Source organism: Penaeus japonicus, unplaced genomic scaffold, assembly GCF_977035675.1.
Source record: "Penaeus japonicus unplaced genomic scaffold, GWHDUDI00000001_assembly GWHDUDI00000020, whole genome shotgun sequence".
NCBI classification, from domain to species: Eukaryota; Metazoa; Arthropoda; class Malacostraca; order Decapoda; family Penaeidae; genus Penaeus; species Penaeus japonicus.
In genome coordinates this window covers 27,762,294-27,767,293 of record NW_028234422.1, presented here as the reverse complement: position 1 = coordinate 27,767,293, position 5,000 = coordinate 27,762,294, and the positions used below count along the sequence as shown (strand labels likewise).

The window sequence follows — 5,000 nt, the reverse complement described above, 5'->3', positions numbered from 1 at the left end:
GGAGGGTGAAGGGAAAGGAAGGGGAGGAGGAAGGGAAGGTGTGGAGGGTGGGGTGAGGGGAGGGAAAGGGTGAAGGGGGGAAGAAACGAAGGCCGGAGGTGAGGGGGATGTGAGAGGAAGAGTGAAGGGGGAAGGGGCAGGAGGGGGACGGGTGGGAAGGGAAGGGGGGATGGGAGGAAGAGGAGTGAAGGAGTGAAGGGGCGAAGGGAAGGGCGGGGTGAAGGGAAAGGAAGCGGAGGGGGAAGGGAAGGTGGGGAAGGTGGGGGGAGGGGGAGGGAAGGGGAAGGAAGGGGAGGGAAGGGTGGGGGGGAAAGGCAGGGGAAGGAAGGGGGAAGGGGGGAAGGGGAGGGGAAGGAGGGGTGAAGAGGTGGGTAAGGTGAAGGAGAGGTAAAGAGAGGGTGGGGCGAAGGGGAGGGAATGAGAGGGTGGGGCGAAGGGGAGGGAATGAGAGGGTGGGGCGAAGGGGAGGGAGGGGAGGGGTGAAGGAGAGGTGATGAGAGGGGCAAAGGGAATTGAGGGGAAGGGAAAGCCGAAGAGGAGGAGAATGGAGGGGAAGGGCGGGGCGAAGGGAAGGGAAGGGAGGGGGGGCGGGGAAAAGAGTGGAAAGATGGCAGGGGTTGATACGTAAGGAAGTGGGAAGGGAAGGGAGGGGCGGGGCAAAAAGAAGTGGAAAAGAAGGCAGGGTGAAGAGTAAGGAAGGGGAAGGGAAGGGCGGGGAGAAGAAGGACGAGGCGAAGGGAAGAGAAACGAAGGGCGGGGAGAAAAAGGGGGAGGCGAAGGGAAGAGAAATGGAATAGAAAAGAAAAGGTAAAAGTAAAGAGAAACGGAAGAGCAAGAAAAGTAGAAGACAAGGGTGGGACAGAGACAAAAACAAAAGCAGTGGAAAGTCAAACGGAAGGGAGGGGTGGGAGGGAGCGAAAGCACAGACGAAAGCACAGGCGAAGGCTCATATGAGAGGGAAGGAAGGGGAAGGAAGGGGGGAAAGAGGGAAGGGGTGAAGGGGAGGGGAAGGAGGGGTGAAGAGGAGGAAGAGGGGAGAAGGGGTAAGGGGGAGGGCGGGGTGAAGGGGAGGGGAAGGAGGGGTGAAAAGGAGGAAGGGGGGGAAGGAGTGAAGGGAAGGGGAAGGAGGGGGAAGGGGGAGGGCGGAGCGAAGGGGATGGGAAGGAGGGGGGAAGAGGAGGAAGGGGGGAAGGAGTGAAGGGAAGGGGAAATGTTTGAGAAGGGGTTGAATGAAGGAGGAAGGGGGGAGTGGCGGTAAGGTGAAGGGGAGGGGTAGATGAAGAAGCTGGAAGGGAGGGAAGGGGTGAAGGGGAGGGGAAGGAGGAGTGAAGAGGAGGAAGGGGGGTGAAGGGGTAAGGGGAAGGGCGGGGCGAAGGGGAGGGGAAGGAAGGGTGAAGAGGAGGAAGGGGGGAAGGAGGAAAGGGGTGAAGGGGAGGGGAAGGAGGAGTGAAGAGGAGGAAGGGGGTGAAGGAGTAAGGGGGATGGCGGGGTGAAGGGGTATGGGAATGGGGCAGGGGCGGTGGAACGGGGAGGGGAAGGAGGGGGGACAGAGGGGGGGAAGGGGGGAACGGGAAGGGAGGGAGGGGGAAGGGGAGGGAAGGAGGGAGGGGAGGGAAGGGGAGGGGAGGGGAGGAGGGAGGGGGGGCGGGCGGGTGAAGGAGGGGTGAAGAGGTGGAAGGGAGGTGAAGGGATAAGGGGGAGGGCGGGGTGAAGGGGAGGGGAAGGAGGGGTAAAGAGGAGGAAGGGGGTGAAGGAGTAAGGGGGAGGGCGGAGTGAAGGGGAGGGGAAGGAGGGCTGAAGGGGAGGGCGGAGGGGAAGGCACAAGCACAGGGTACACGAAGGAGGGAAGGAAATGGTTCGTATGTTATTGTTTTTGTTGTTATTGATGTTGCTGTTGCTGTATTGCAGTTGTTGATTTGATCGGTATTATGAAAACTTGTTGTTATTTTTATTTACGGTATTGCAGTCATAGTCTTCATTGATTATTGACTAAGGAGAGCGTAAACAAAAACAATGGAAAGAATGATGAAATATTGGCAATAACGATGAAAACATCATCATCATCATCATCATTATTATCATCATCGTCATCATTATCCTCATCCTCATTATTATCCTCCTCCTCCTTCTCATTATCATCATCGTCATCATTATCCTCCTCCTCGTCATCATTATCACCCTCCTCCTCCTCCTCCTCATCATCATCGTCATCATCATCATTATATCCATCATTACTCTTGAAATACGAATTGCTACTATTTGCATTATCATCTCATTATCAATACCATTACCTATATCAATATAATAATTAGTTGTCCTATTCACTGATATTGCAATCATTAGTATAAGTTGCAATCTGTTGAAATTATCATCGGAGTCATTCGATCTTTTACCATCGTTATTATCTCATTGCTAATAACATCACTGTTATTAGTCTTACTACTTAAGTACCTCATTTATGGTTCATGATTATTTATGGTTCATCTTTATCAGTATTTTTTTTTTCATTTTTATCATTATCAATATTATTATAATTTTCTTTACCTTCATTATCAGTATTTTTGTTATTGTGATTATCGCAATGATTATCATTCCTATAATCAGAATTATAGTTGTAGTTATTGTTATCGTATTTATTATTACTATAATTATTATCAATATTATTATCTTATCATAATTACGATCATCATTATTATCACCATCATCGTCATCATCATTATCATCATGATTAACATTATCATTACTCGTCCTAATAATGATCATAATAATACCAATAAAACAACAACGTTAAAAAAGTATCAATAATAATCACAAAAGCAATAGAAATAATGACATAAATAAAAATAATAAAGAGACAGAATGGAAAACGAAAAGAAATTGATGAGTCACTTTCACGTCTCATGATCAGGAATGGAAAAAAATCTGAATAAATTCCCTCGACTTCATGGTAACGGGAGAGACAGAAGTGGGGGGGGGGGGGAAGGAATATATATATATATATATATATATATATATATATATATATATACATAAAAATATATATATACAAATACATATATACACATATACACACAGATAAACAAAATATAAATAGTCCGTTAGACAAACGATTAAATAATGCCTCTATCATCAAGATTACATAGACACTTCAAAAGATTCTTACTCAGCAGTATCACAGAGATCACGTGTTTCATGGTCGCCTTATACTTTACTACATAAAGTGAGAAAAGAAAGAAAGAAAGAAGACACATATACTTAGGGTGTTAGGGTGTCAGTGTGCCAGGCTTACGGGAATGGCAAAAATATGACGATGATTTCGTCTTTCAATGAACACTAGACTTTATTTTTCGGGTTTTGAATTCACTAATACTGGAAAGAGATAGATAGATAGACTGATAGATAGAGAGATAGAGAGGGAGAATGAGAGAGAGAAAAAGAGAGAGAGAGAGAGAGAGAGAGAGAGAGAGAGAGAGAGAGAGAGAGAGAGAGAGAGAGAGAGAGAGAGAGAGAGAGAGGGGAATATGGAGAGAGAGGGAGAAAGAATAAATAAATAAATAAAGAGAGAGCGCGAGAGAGAGAAAGAAAGTGAGAGAGAGAGAGAGAGAGAGAGAGAGAGAGAGAGAGAGAGAGAGAGAGAGAGAGAGAGAGAGAGAGAGAGAGAGAGAGAGAGAGAGAGAGAGAGAGAGAGAGAGAGAGAGAGAGAGAGAGAGAGAGAGAGAGAGAGAGAATTGATTAACAGGCAAATTTCACACAAGGTCTCGAGGACTGTAGCGCCACACTCGACCAGGCTAACGCAATCAATGAGAGAGGACAGCAGGAATGAAATATTAATGGTGGTTTCGAGAAGTTGTTTTATGAGTACCTTGACGGTCGCATATCTTTTTTTTTCTTCTTTTCTTTTCTTTTGTCCGAGTTCTGTGTCGGCTACTTAGCTTGTTATATAATTCTTCTCGATCTCCCGTGTATACGAGTCATAACTTATTCAGTAATACTCATTTGGAATTATATGTTTAAATTTTTTTCAGTTTATTTCTTTATGTTTTTTTTTTTTTTTTTTTTTTTTTTTTACTGTATCATGGATAAAATTCCTTGCAGTAAAGTCTCCATGCATATGCTGTAGTGCAACGCAATAAGCCGACTAAGTTAATATCCTTTCACACTTTACAACTTCCATCTTTATATAATTCCACTCTAAAAAGAAAAGGTTAAATTCCTAACCAGCATGAAAAATAAAGAACACTGCATTATACTTACAAGAACATCCATGGATATCCATGCTTAATATCTGATATTTATCGCCTCTCGACAGTTCACACTTGCGGTTTCAGAATATAGAAATTATAACTATTTCCACACCTCAATCGACACGTTGTTATAATATGTATCACAATAACACACACTGAACTCCACGAACAACCTCCACACTGCTTGTCTGCTCTCTTACTGAACCTTCACAATCCACAACTTTCGTGCCTTCACCATCGACAGATTCGACCTTTCCTATTGGCTACTGGCCCGGACCAATCAACTCCTCTCCCGCCAAAAACTGACCGGACCGGAGAACGAGATTCAAATTCGGATCCACACACCAAGTTCGTTACTTTTCCAGGTTAACGGTTTTTTAACGGGTCACGGACGATTGAAGTAAGGCAGTTTATTCTGCAGGTTCTTTCAGGCAGAAAAGAAGAGGAAAAGAATTAGGAGAGGAGTTGAAGTTGCTTTAGAAAATGGTCTGAAATAGGTTTAAAGGCGCATTGCCGAGAGCTTCCTTGCTGGTGAAGCAGGACGGAAAAGCGAGCGACAGGTGAGGCAGCGATATCCTACATGCGGCACCTGCGTGAGTGCAGCGTTGGGCGGGGTGAGGAGGAGGATGCCAAGTGTGACGCCCCTCGCCTCCGCCCCGAAACCTTTTCTCCCTCGCCGCCTCTCCCCCTAGCCTTCTTTGCCTCTTCCCTCCCCACGTCAGCCATTCCTTCTCTCCTGTCCCCTCCCTCTATCCC

General features: G+C 46.1%; 1 protein-coding gene across 3 annotated transcripts in view; it reads right to left on the bottom strand.

The window, feature by feature from the left end:
• Positions 1–4,396, bottom strand: part of M6 (neuronal membrane glycoprotein M6) — a 239,914-nt gene extending 235,518 nt beyond the window's left edge. For all 3 annotated transcript variants that reach the window (XM_086548256.1, XM_086548257.1, XM_086548258.1), the window contains exon 1: positions 4,255–4,396. The gene's annotated coding sequence lies outside the window, so the exon portion shown is untranslated. The remainder of the gene's footprint in view (positions 1–4,254) is intronic.
• Between the last annotated feature and the right edge of the window lie 604 nt (positions 4,397–5,000).